Genomic DNA, 14,840 nt, shown 5'->3' on the forward strand with positions numbered 1-14,840 from the left:
CTTCACTTCCATCAAGGTCATTTTCTATAGGTGTGTCCATTTTCTTCTCTCTCTTAATTCTTGGATGGATTATCTTTATAAGGAGTTAGTTTCCTAAATATTATGATAAAGTTAACTGTTGGTGCTATTTTTCTTAAGGTAGGGGGATTTTTTTACATCAATTTAAAAGATATACTCCTTCATTTTATGGTTTCTTCTCTTGTGGATAGTCTCTCATATGTGATGAATTGTGCTCTTTGAGTGGATAAACTTTGTGGGGATATGTTGCCTTGGTTTCTAATCTATGGATATTGGTGGGAATTGAATTTATTAATATTGGATTCATTTATAATATTCTCCCTCTAATTATTTTCTTCTTCATACCCTCTTCTTATTTGATATTCTCTCATGGGGTATAATTATTTATTCTTGGGGTGGTATCCTTTCTCTTGTAGTTTTCATTCTTGGTGTGATTGCATTATCTCTTTGAGAGAATTATCTTTGTAAATATTTGGTGTCATTGTGATTGAATTATGCTTTTTGGTTGGTTCAAATACTCTTTTGAGATTGGGCTTTTGTGATATATGTTCTTTTTATCTTCATCTTTTCTTGCTATCCTTTTTTTTGGTGTGGTTATCTCAGGGTGTTGGTGCTTATTCCTAGGGTGTCTTCTCTTCTTGGGTTTTTGTCTTCCTATTAGCTAAATATCTTTTCATTTATATCTTATTGACAACTCTTTTCAAGGTGGATCTATCTTCTATTGAGGGGGAGGTAGGTGTTGGTGTTGAGGCTAATCATATCTCTGTCAGTGGTGTTAAATTCCTTATATTTATTACCTCTTAATTAAAATTTTAAAAATTACTAAAATTATTTACAATCTCATTCCACCAACAATATTTTCCAACCTTATTCACTTGAAAAGCACATTAGTTATGACGATAATGTTAAAGAATCCAACCATGTTGAACATGTATAGCCTGAACCTACACCTCATCCTCCACCTAAAACTCAATATCAACCACAAAAAAAAACAATTATTACCTTTAATCTTTCAAAGACAATAAATTCACCTTATGGTCCTCTTTACATTTCTATTCGGGTATCTCATGTCCCTTCCCATGGTTTTTTAGTTGACCCTACTTCTATGGAAAATGTTGTAACTAGGGAACATATTTTTAGTTAAAAATGGATAGGGATATTTATGATTCATCTAGTTTTTGGATTTGAATATTTAGTGGCTTTCTTTATTTTCCTCATGGTAATATAACTCTTCATGTCACACTTAGTGATAAATTGTTAAAGACTACATTTTTTTATTCCTACTTTTGATCAAAATCAAGTTAATATTGGTAATTTTTGGCTTACCGTAGAATTTATCATTCCTCAAGGCCTTTTTATTTTTTTATCATTGATTTTCTTTTTCCTTCTATCAATATCTTAGCACCACTTTTTTCTTTAAAAAAAAAAGGTCCAAATGATTCATGAAATCATTTTGCTTAAGGATAGTCTTCCTTTGAGTCAATGGGTTCTTCCTTTGTTCACATCTATACTTTATACTCTTAATCCTACCCTTTATCTTGCTATGATTCCTTCTATTCCTCTATCACAAGGAGAAAAGGACCATGTGGTATTTTATCCTAATCCTTCTCAAGTATCTTTTAAAGCTAAATGTAACCAATGTTCCCTTAAATGTTATTAAAAAAATGCCAAGATAGAGCCAAATCTCACACTCATGATTCTCAACATGCTTCATCCCCACATATACCTATTTATTTTCCTATTTTAGCTTAACCTATGACCATAATTAGTAATGATATAATTCATGTCTTGGATTTTATTATGATTAGTTTAGATAAAGAAGATTCCTGATGGTGTTATTAATTCTAATGATAATATACATGTTAATGATTCTGATGATTTATATGAGACTATTAATCTTGATCATGTCTTACCATAGATGCTTTCTCAATAATTAACACTCACTCTAGTCTTGATCACGGTGATCTAGCTTCTCAATATGGTCCTTGTTTAAAACTATCTATTGTTCCTTCTATCATACTTTATGTTGATTCTCTTATAAGTTTTCCACCTTCCCTATTCTACAAACCAAGGTGGCATAGAAAATCCTCTTGAATATATCTTCTTGTACAATGGTATTTATGTGTTTTCCTATTCAAATGTGCTTCCCTCATGATATGTTTCTTGTTAAATGTTATGTCAAGATTTCTTTAAATAATCCTTGTTTCTCTGTTGGAGCAACGTGATAAAGTAATTGAGCATGTTGTAATCAATATTCTATGTGTATCTCTCTTCTTCTATATGTCATTATTTTTTGTGTTGTACATGTGCTAGTATTCATCAATGTTCCCTTATGTATCCTTCTTGGATGCTTGTGATATGACAGCACCAATTCTTTTTGGTATATGTGATTCTATGCCAAAAAGACTCTTCTTTGTAACTCTTACATACTTTTCCACCATTGTGTTATAGCTCTGATTCCTTTGCAGAATGATGACATTTAATATTTTACATATTATTATACATAATATCACATGATCATATAGACCCTATTGTTAGTAGATCCCTATTGTTCTCTCTCTTTTGTTCATGCATTTATTTCCATTGAAGTGTTCTATCCTAAGGGAATTTTTGTAGTGGAAACATCTCTAGTGGATGATTTTATTCTTCCATTAAATTGGCATTCCCAATGAGGCACTTTCAATATCTTTAATTTGGGGGCATACATTCTACTCGCATTGTATGGGCATGCACTTTGATGATCTATCTCTTGAAGCATTTTTATCTCTCTTTGGACTACCAAAAAGTTTGGAAGGCTTGATCCTTGCATTTTTTATCCTTTCTTGGATTTCAAAACAAATGGAGAAACTTGATAAATACATTTTCTCCTTTTTTTATCCCTTTAGGATACATGCATCCTTATTATTGGGTCATTTTTGTATATTCCCCTTTTTGGATATAGAGTTCCTTAAGGTTGAATATCTGATGGGTTTACTAGCACAACACAAACACTTGTTGGACTATTCAATCCCATTTGTAATGGGTTGATTAGCATGCCACATAGACTTTCTAGACCATTCAACATCATCTCTTTTTTTCAATGTGCACTTTTGGTGTGGTTGATAATAAGGAACAAAAACATTATTGGATGAGTTTATGACTTGCCCCCCTCCCCCCCCTCTCTCTTTATTGATGACACCTCTCTAATTATGGTTTTTGGATTTGAAAAAGAATTAAAAATTTTGGGGGCTTGGTAGATTCTTTGTCTCCTTGTTCATGATAATATTATCTCTTTCTTTTGGTCCACTTTACCATGAGCATGAGTATGGATCATACTTCCACTAAAATGGGGGCTAAATATATGGTATTAAAATGAAATCACCTATTATTTAAGACTTTAGCTCCCATAATTTAGTGATTTTATAGTCCATGGGTATTATATTTCTCTTCTAATTGATTTTACCCTAATAATTTTTTGTAAAATCCCTAAGAACCCATAATTACAGACCTCAAGATTTTTGAAACAATTGTTCGATTCTATATTGTCTTTGATGTTACACAAAATTTTAAGCTTTACTAGTCAGTGTCTATCGAGCTCACTCAAGGGATGAAGATAGTTTTTAGAGCCTGCCAAGCATTTCTAGTGTCTGCCAAGCATTCCAAAGCTAATCAAGTTTAGAGTCAGTGCTTGTTGAGTTTACTTAGGCACCAAAGGAAGTTTGCAAGAAGACAATGTCTTCCAAGTTCACTCAGGCACCAAAGAGAAGTTGGTAAGGAATGAGTGTTAACTGAGCTCACTTGGTTAACAAAGGGAATTCAATTTAGGATGTAGCATTGATCAAGTTCATGCAGATAACAAAGGAAGTATGAAGAAAGTCTTTTCTGAGTTAGTGATGATTGAGATCGGTTGGCTAACAAAGGATTTTCTTGAATCAACATATTTAGTTTGATGAATTTATTTGTCAAGTCTAGACTACTTAAGGGATGAATATTGAATATTTGGAAAGTATATTCAAGACAACTTAACAAGGTAAATGATATAAGTATAGGTCAATTTGTGGGATTGAAGAGAGAGAAGCATGGGATTGAAAAGATAAATCAAGGAAGTGAATTGGAAGGATAGAAGAGTATCCTAAGTTGGTTGAGATGCAAGTTTTATTTGATCAAGGAGGATCAAGTATTCAAGCTAGAATAGAGATCTAAAATCAAGAGTATAGTTGCATCAGCAATCAGGTCATATCATTTCTACTCTCTAATAGTTTTAGTAGTGTATCAAATCTCTTAATAGAGTTTGCTTAGCAGTTATTTTCCAAATCCTCTAACAAGGTGACATTTTTAGATTGAAGTGTCTAAAGACCTCTAACAAGGTCACTCCCAACAGGGTAATTATGTTATTTTCTTTATGTTTTTGCAACTAAGTTAATTAAGGGTAATCACATTCAATATCATAATATCTATATATTTAGTGTTAAATAGTAATAGTGCATATATTTAGTATTAATCAAGTGTTTACCAAGTAATAGTGATTGTTAGTATAAACCAAGTTACTGTGTTAACCGATTGTTTTAGTACTAACCAAGTTAGAGCAATATTTCAGTTTTAGCAGAGTTTGATTTTGAATTGTATTGACATCTTAAGGGATATTGGATTTTTTTGTGGTAATTGATTCACCCCTCCCCTCTCAGTTACTCCTCTTATATTTCCAACAATTGGTATTAGATCTTTTGGTGCTTGTAGAGAAGGTTTCAAGGACCTAAGCTAATGATCAAGATGTCTTACAGAAGGGGGATCCCTAAGATGAACAAAGAGAACTGCAAAGCATGGTAGGAGATCATGAGATTACATTTGGAAACCATTGGAGACTTGGGCCTAAAGTACCTAGACACCAAGTATGTGGCACCTATTGAAACTATGATTGTTGAAGAAATTGCATAAAAGAAGAATCATAACATTATGATGATTGATATTGCCTCAACTCTAAACTATGTTGAATTTGATGAAGTCAAAGGATGTGGTATTTCTTATGAGATGTGGATCAAGATGAAAGCCATCTATGGAGGAGATAAAAATGTAAGAAGAGTTAAGGCAAAAAGTCTCAGAGGTTAATTTGATCAAATGAAGATTAGAGAAGATGAAAATATTTCAAAATAAAATGAAAGGATGAAAGTGAATGTGTGTGCAATCAGAGCCTCAGGAGGAAAGATAGAAGATAAGATAATGGTAAGCAAGGTTCTCAGAAAATTTCATCCAATTTATGCAATTAGATATTCAGCAATTCAAGAAATGAGATGCAATCCCAAGAATGATATAACATTAGATTCACTAGTGGGAAGGTTTACAACATTTGTGTTAGATAACTATAACTATTTTCATAACTCTAGCAACCTTGAGTCTACATTTCAATCCAAGTTATCACTCAAGAAGAAAGCTACAAAATCTAAAATACAATTTGACAATGAAGATGAAGATGGTTCTTATGAAGATCTCGAAGTCATTGAAGCATTACTTGCAAGAAGATTTCCCAAGGGCAAAGGGAAGTACAAAGGAAAAATTCTTTTGATTTGCTTTTCTTGTAAAGAAGTTGGTCACATTGCTACAAGGTGCCCAAACAAAGAAGGCAAAGAAGAAAAGAAGCATGACAAATACAAGGGCAAGAAGAACTTCAAAAGCTACAAGGATTATAAGGACAAATGTAAGAAATCTTCTTGCATTGCTCAAGATTATAATAGTAGTGAAGAAGATGATGAAATGGTCTGCATTGTTGTTAAGAATGAATCAGATGATGAGAATGATAAGATGGCCCTTATCTCACATAATAGTAAGAATGATACATGTATTATTTATAGTGGTTTTTCTCACCATATGACTGGTGATAAATCTAAATTTGAGAACTTGGTACACTATGAAGTTGGAAGTGTTAGATTTGGCAATGATGAGCCATTTAATGTGAAAGGTAAAGGTAGTATTGCACTAACCAATGATCTCAGATGTGATAATGATTATTGGATTGAAGGAATGAAGCATAATATACTTAGTGTGGCTCAATTGCATAACATTGGATTCAAGGTAGAATTCATGAATGGAATGGCCAATTTGCTGGATGGGAAAGGAAAGCTGGTTGGGACTGGCAAGCAAACTAAAAGTAATATATTCTACCTAGATCTAAATGAAATTTCATGTTTCATTGCACAAGTAGAAGAAATTTGGTTATGTTCAATCCTTTAACAAGGAATATTTATATTAGTACATCATCTTGTGGGCATCATTTTCACTAAGGTTTTCCCTCTGATCAAGGGTTTCCCTAGTTAACATATACGGTGCAATTGTCTATGTGCATTTTTTTATGGTTGTTCTTTACTTTGGTTTAATGGTTAAGATTATTTAAGGTTGATAAATATTTTAATTTTTGGATAATTGATTCACCCACACCCCCCCCCCCCCCCCGCCAGCTATCTTGGTGGACTATTGTTTCTAAGAGAGGTATTTGAAGGGTACTAAAGATTATGGTTTGTGGTACAAAAAAGGAGGGAGCTTTGAATTGAAAGTCTTCACTAATGTTAATTGTGCAAGAAGCGTTGATAATAGAAATAGCACTAGTGGTGGAGCATTATTTCTTGGAAAGAGGCTAGTATCTTGGACAAGCAAGAAGTAGAATTTTTTTTTGTACCAGTCAATTGTTCAAATATTGTTTGGTTCAAACAATTGTTGACAAGTATGAAGGAAGAAATCAAGGATCTAGTTATTGTTTTATGTGATAACACTAGTGCAGTTATCATTTCTAATAATAATGTGATGCATACCAAAACCAAGAATATTGCAATAAAGTATCATTTCTTGAGAGAATTTGTGCAGGACAAGGAAGTAAGATTGGAATATGTGAATATAAAAGAAGAGATTGGAGACATATTCACCAAGCCATTACCTAAGGATGAATTTTTATATCTAAGAGGTAAGCTAGGGATCATTCCCCTATTTGAATCTCACTAAATAATGTTTAGTGATGCATCAACCAAGAATATGAAGATTAGTCAAGTTGATGCAATATTGTAAAGGAAAACTAAATATGAATTAGTACATTAGGTACATGGGAAGTTCATTGAATGCTATCTTTGGAATGAGATGTCAAAGAGGGAGATTTTTTTATCAATATCAAGAATTTTTTTGATTGTTTATGCTTTTGGCATGAATTATCGAGTCAGATAAAGATTACAAAAGGAAATTTTGTTGACAGAGGAAGAAACTATAATCAGAGTAATCAAAGAATTATTCTAGAGGGAGAGCTTGATGTAAGAGAGAATTCACACTGATATAGGGAATGCTCAAAGATGAGAATCAAAATGAAACTAAGGATTTTATCCTTAGTTTTATTTTTCTATAAAATTTCATTATATTATGACATGTTGTGTTACCATCAATGTCAAAGAGGGAGATTGTTGAAAATAATTATTCAATTGTATATTAACTTTGATGTTACACAAAATGTCAAGTCTTTACTAGTCAATGTCTGTCGAGCTCACTTGAGTGATGAAGATAGTTTCCAATATCTGTCGAGCATTCCAAAGGTAATCAAGTTTAGAGTCAATGTTTTCCAAGTTCACTTGGGCACCAAGGAAGTTTGCAGGAAGATAGTGTCTATCAAGTTCATTTGGAAACCAAGAGAAGTTGGCAATTAAGTAGTCTTAAACAAGATTACTTGGGTAAAAAAGGGAATTCAGTTCAGGATGTAGTGTTAATCAAGTTCACATGGTTAACATAGGAAGTCTAAACAAGTTTTTTTTGAGTTAGTGTTGACTGACTTGAGTCAGCTAATGAAGAATTTTCTTGAATCAGCATATTTAGTTGGATGAATTTATTTGTTAAGTCTAGCCAACATAAGGGATCAATATTGAATATTTGAAAGTGTATTCAAGTCTACTTGAGAAGGTACATGATATAAGTATAAGTTCAAGTTATGGGATTGAAGAGAAAGAAGCATGGGATTGAAAAGATAAATCAAGGAAGCAAATGAGATGGATAGAAGAGTATCCTGAGTTGATCAAGTTGCAAAGTTTTATTTGATCAAGGATGATCAAGTATTCAATCCAAAATAGAGATCTAAAATTAGCAATACAATTACATCAGATCAATCAGGTCATATCATTGTTACTTTTTAATAATTGTAGTAGTGTATCAAATCTCTTAATAGAGTTAGCTTAACAACTATTTTCCAAATCCTCTAACAAGGTGGAATTTCTATATGGAAGTGTCTAAAGACCTCTAACAAGGCCACTACTAATAGGGTGATTTAAATCCTTTAACAGGATCACACCTAACAATGTGTTTTGTAACCTTTAACAAGTTTGGCTCCTAACAGGCCTCACTTTAAGAGAGTGAAAAATAGTAACTAGTTGAAATTGGTGATTTTAACTAAATTGGGTTTCCACATTAAATCCTGGTGTGATATGTGTTCTTTTTATTTGCTTTATATTTATGCAACTAAGTGAATTAAGGTTAATTATATTTAATATCATAAGATCTACATATTCAGTGTTAAATAGTAATAGTGCATATATTCAGTATTAACTGAATGTTTACTAAGTAATAGTGATTGTTAGTGTAAACCAAGTTACTATGTTAATCGAGTGTTCCAGTGCTAACCAAGTTACAACAATATTTCAATTTTAGTAGAGTTTAATTCTAAATTTTATTAACATCTTAAGGGATCTTGGATTTTTTTTTATGGTAACTGATCCACCCCTCCCCTCTTAGTTACTCCTCTTATATTTGCAACAAGGATACCCTTGAGTATTGGTTGACCCAAGTTGATGTATACCTTGACCTAAGTTGACCTATACCTAAAACCAACTTAACTTTAGATTATATGTCCTCTCAATCTTTTAAATTGTTTCCTCCAATGCTTTGGTTTTCTCTCTTTATTTTCAATCCCAAAATTAGTATTAATAGAATCTTGAGCACTTCATTTTCACATTATATATACACTCATATGGAATTAATAACAAGAGATCCATACATAAGGAGATGTATTGCATACATGAGACATCTATGATAAAGGAGATGTAGTGCATACATGAGACATCTATGATAAAGAACATTAATTCCTTCAATCATTCAAAGCATTCAAGAATTCATTTGGATCATTTCATTTTTTAAATCTAGCATTCATTGTTGGTCATCAAGGGAGAAGATCAACATTGCATCCATTCAATCCTCTTATTATTCTTCCTTAAATAAGATCTAAATCCATGTATCCATGATTTGGTATTAATTAGATCCATTTCATTTAGGGAAATTTCCTACATTTACATTGAGGACTTAGCATCAACAATATCTACCATTGCAAAATCCTTCCTAGCAAGGATTTCATCAAGTGAAAGAGATTATTTATAATTTTTCATGATTACATGGTTTAAATTTTATTTTATTATAAGGTTAATTCCTCCATCTAGAGCTTGACCAAGGAAAGCCCTCCTCAAAAATAATTCTCATTTTTCATGTATAGGTTCTAAGATCAAAGGTTTTAGATGTGGATATGAGTACCCTTTTGCAAAAAAAATGTATCTTCAAAAGTTTTGGGCTCTATTATACTTTAACCTAGGTCAACCTATACCTCCAAGTTGATGTATACCATAAAAGTTAATTTATATGTCATGGCAAGTTGACTCATGCCTGAGATAGGTCGCTTTCTAGGTTTTATTTTTGTGGCTTCCTTTGTTATATTCTTGTTGTTTCCAATATATAGTGTTTAGGAAACAAAAGTATCTTCATCTTCATCTTCATCTTCCCAAGGTAATCTACATTCTTATTTATCTTTTTATGTTTTAAATCTAAATTCCTATATAATTAGGGTTGTACTTTTTTTTCAATTAAATCCATTAATCCTAGGCAAATTATTCAATCTAGCAATTAATCACTTTGATCTATTCAATGAATTTGATTTAATTAATTTACCTTCACATAAAATATGTACGGTGAATTAAAATTGCATGAAAGATACTTTCTTGCACACTTCCTTAGTATAATTTTATTTATGCATTAGCATCCTTTCATCTTACCTAGAACTTTCTAATTTAACTCAAGTTATATTGAGAGATATGTCTAGAAGCCCCTATTTCTCTTTTATCAAGTGTTAAGGTGAAGATTTATAATTAGAAAATACATCTCATTGTATTCTTACATTTTCCCCCTAAATAGTATAATATATCCAATCTAGTAGAAATCATATATAACAATCTTCCATTCATAGATATATATTTACTCTATCAATCTTATAGGGCTCAACATCTTTATTCAATTTACAACAAGTAATCATTAGATTTCATACTATTTTAGCATTCTCCATTTCAAACTTCTTCAACATTTCTTTAAAATGCTTTAGATATGAAACAAAGATACCTTCTCTCTTTTGATTAACTTGCAAACCAAAAAATAAACTCATTTCTCCAATCATAGACATTTCAAACACTTCTTGTGTCTCATCGATAAACTTCTTGCAAATTTCACTATTATCCAAATTTCATACCATCCAAATTAGTGACTATAATTAATCTTTCTATTTTTTAACATTTAAAATATAGACTATTATCAATAGTACCATTTTGAAATAACTTTTTAGTAAATACTTGTCAATACTTGCATACTAAGCTCTAGGATCCTGATTCAATCCATACATGGTCTTCTTTAGTTTGCATACCACATCCAAAGTGTAACATCCAATTTTCCTAGGTCTTAATTAACAACATACTCAAAGAATATAGTTATCTCTTCATTTTCATGGGAAATAGTTAAATCGGTTTCGTTCGTATGAAAGGGATTGATGATTGAAATCAGTTAAAGAAAATTTCTTAACTAAAAACTTAAAACACCATCCAAATGAATTTACTTCAGAAATTGAAATCCACATACCATGGAAACTGAGATCAAAATCAAATTAGGAATGTTTTGCAACCACCCAAGTTAGTCCACAAATACCACTATAACATTATCACAAAATAACTTCCATCCAATATTGTTAATTTAAAAATTAAAAGATGATTATCATTAAATACCACTATATAAAATTAGGGCATCACTTACCACTGTAATAATTAGGGCATCAATTTCCATTGAATATTTTAGGGCTTTTGATATTGTTGTATCACTTAGGGCTTCCAATACCACTAATTCAAATAGGTCTTCCAATACCATGGTTTCAATTAGGGCTCCAGTTATTACTCAATAAGTTAGAGCTTTAGATTCCTTTCCTTTTGATTACTTAACTGTGGCAGTAACTCAAGATTAGGAAATATGCTTAAAATCAATCCATAAATCTATCTCTTGCTATTAACCTCATGATGGTTTTTCACACTTGAGTGCCAATACACTTAACCACTTTCTATATTGGAGCTGAGTACACCATGTATGCTGAGCCACAACATGAGCTGAGTCGAGAAAGACTTCAGGTGTCGAGTGATCTTCAGGTACCAAGTAGCCTTCAGGTGCCAAGTGAAGATTAGGTGCTGAGTGAAGTTCAAGTGTCTAATGACTTTAGGTGTCGAGCATGATACAAGTGCCGAGTGATATTTAAGTGCCGAGTCACAGATGATGCCGAGCAATACAGAAATGCAACAAGAGCTGAGTAAGCCAATTTGTTATTAGTGTTGAGCATCTGTAATCAGCAAGTGTCGAGTAACACAGAATGTACATATGAGTTTGTAACTTCATTGATTCATATGTAAACCATTTTCATGGCCGACATATGATGAATCTTGAAGGATTAAATGATAAGATCGAATATTTTGTATTTCCTATGCAATCTACATGTAGCCAATAAGAAAAATGGAGAAGGCATGCAACCAATAAGAAAAGTGCACGGAATGAGTAGGAAGCAAAGATTCAATATGGATCGTAGATCCATACCTAACCCTAAGTCTTCGAATGTCTTTATAAGGAAGACGAAATCTCATTAGAAAAAGAAGTGGATGTACAAGGGTGTGAAAGGAAAACTATTTCAGAGTAAAGAGTATCAGATCTCAGAGGATCAAGATCAGAGAAAGCAGATCAAGTGCTTGTATTCAGCAATCGAAGGATTGTAAGCTATCAGGTTTATTGTACCTAATACTCTCTAGCAATTGTATCACAATGAAAACCCTATGGTGATAGGTTAGCTTAATAGCTATTTTGTAGATCCTTTAAATAGGTGATTAAATATTTTAACAGGGTGACACTTCATGTAAAGTGTTTGTAAATCCTTTAACCAGATCACTATTAATACAGTGTAAAGCCTTTAACAGGGCAGATCATCAGAAGTGGTCAAGCATTATTACTGCAGTGATTTTGTGGGTATCATCCCCACCCTAGTTTTGCCTTCTTATTTTTGGAGGGTTTCTGGGTTACCAAAATCTCAAGTGTTATGTGGTGATACTTATGTGTTTCTCATAATTTTTTGATATATTTATATGCATGCAATCTACTTTCAGTTTAAAAAATTTAATGGTCAAAATACAGTAGTTCTGATTCACCCCCCCCCCCCCCCCCCTCTTAGAAGCATTCTTCCTATTTGAATATTTCAACACTTGCATCTAGGTGTAATGATGAAATAACTCAATTAATCTTACCTTCTTGCATACTAATCATAAAAGTGATAATATCTATTTCTAACAACCAATTGAATGTATGACTTATCTTTGTCTGATGCATGTTCAGTAACTTATGGAGAGGTGAAACATTGTTAGGGACTTAACCACCCAACCTCAGACCAAATTTTATCCCCACATGATCTACAACGAGAAAGGCTTTCCCTACCTGGAATAGATAGGGGTTATCTTGCCATCCTCTAGGCATCCTGGTATCTAGACACATCTCTCAACTTGACAGTAGGAGAAGCATTAAATAGGATCTTGCATGAGCTATTAATTGTTTCCTTTTAAAAATGTTAAACCTTGTTATGCCAAGATTTATACTAATTCATATTATTATAGATTCCTTTCTCTCACCTCATCACCCATTCTTTTGGCTACATAGTTGAGTGAGTCCCAGGTGTTCAAAATTCTCAGAGCTAACGGCTCTGTCAATTATTCGAGAAGATTACATACATCCAACATTTCACACTTTGTAATTACATAATTATAATTTTTAAAGATTTCAAAATTGATTAAGTAAATCTAACATCCATTGGCATAATGATTATGGATCCATACTAAGTTTTTCTTGGCTTTCACTTACCAAGATCAAGGCAAAATTAGAAAGAGAAACAAATCTACAGTATCAACAATACATCAACGTAAGCAATAAATGTACATACATGTTATGATTATTTGTAATGGTTGGGTCAACATATACCTTATAATGTAAAGAGCTCATTAATTTTAAAATATTACACCCAACGTAACTTTGGCTTGAATTTCTTTTGTTGAAGTCTATGATTCTATCAGAGTGAACATGTTTCCAAGACTACATTAGATTTAGTAGTCCCAGATAATGAAGTCAGTTCAAACTATTGAAACCTATGACTCTCAACTGACTAGTTTTCATTAAAGTACTTTTTGATACTGCCATGTAATCCTCAAGCTTTCTCCCTCTGTATGTTTTGGAGATCCTTTTGATTCAAGTTTTTTGACCTTTACTTGAGACACATTTGGCAAGGTGCCTAAAAATGCTTGAGATGATGCAAAGGAACTGGCATAGAGAAGTGAATGCTTATTGACTAATGCTTGAGCCATAAAGTAACATAGCAATAAAAGATGGTGAGGAGCCTCAGCTTCCTCCATGATCATAATAATTCCTCCAATCGCTATTCCCCCCTCCTATAACCATATCAAGGTTTGCAAATCTAGTAGACATAAGCGAAACTCCATTGGGGTTCAACTTTGTGCTAGCTACATATGTCTACCCAATTGGTGTAGAATTTTGTACAAAGCTTTTGCTTTTGATAGCCATTTCTTAAAGTAATAGAATGGCATGCACATTATCAACTACTCATATAAACAAACTTGGTACAACTCTAATAGATTTTTCGCGTCCTCCTTATGCTTGTGAGTGAATCTTTCCTAGTTTCGCTATTTGAAGTTCATACCATCCCCCCTCTTACTCACGACTTCCAAAAATATGAGAAGGTGTGACTTCAGGGCTTCCACCAGTTCAAGATTATAAGCTATTCGAATTCCCAAGTGATAATTGGTTAAAAGAAAATATTAGAGTTGGAAGAGAAGTTGGAAAGATTAAAAGACAACTCAAATTGCCAAATATTAAATCGATTAATTATGCCAAGTGTTATCATTTAAAAGAAAAGAATATAGAATTGGAAAGAATAAAGTTGAAAGGTTGTAATTTAAAATTTATAATAATTCAAATGTTATTATAATTTGAATATTATTAAAATCTTATATATACTTATAAACATCACTTTATTAAATTATAATGGTGCCAAATCATTTTTATATTATATGCACGTAAATTAAAATCCTTTGAGATACTTTTTATTTTTAAACCCAATTATTTTCTCAATTTATTTATTTAAATAGCTCATGTGGATCCCACAAATGTATCATGTTTCAAGTCACCAGGTCCTCAACCCATTTGCTCAATGATGGTGATGCTCCTGCCTAATTCTTTTCTGATAATACTTCCACCCCTTTGACGTGTTTCCTACAAAAAAATTATTTGTAATTAAATTATAAATTATTTAATCATAAATAATCATAATGGTTAACCTTCATCTCAATTCCATGAATTTGTATTAATGATCAACTAGCATGTTATCTTCACTTGAAATCATAACTACTAACTATCTTAGCATTTTTTCAGATTATAACAAATTAAACTGCCAACTAACTTCATGTGAACCTCAATGGCTATATTTTAAATTA

This window comes from Cupressus sempervirens, chromosome 4 (assembly GCF_028749045.1).
Source record: "Cupressus sempervirens isolate cs-2001-9-10 chromosome 4, ASM2874904v1, whole genome shotgun sequence".
NCBI lineage: Eukaryota > Viridiplantae > Streptophyta > Pinopsida > Cupressales > Cupressaceae > Cupressus > Cupressus sempervirens.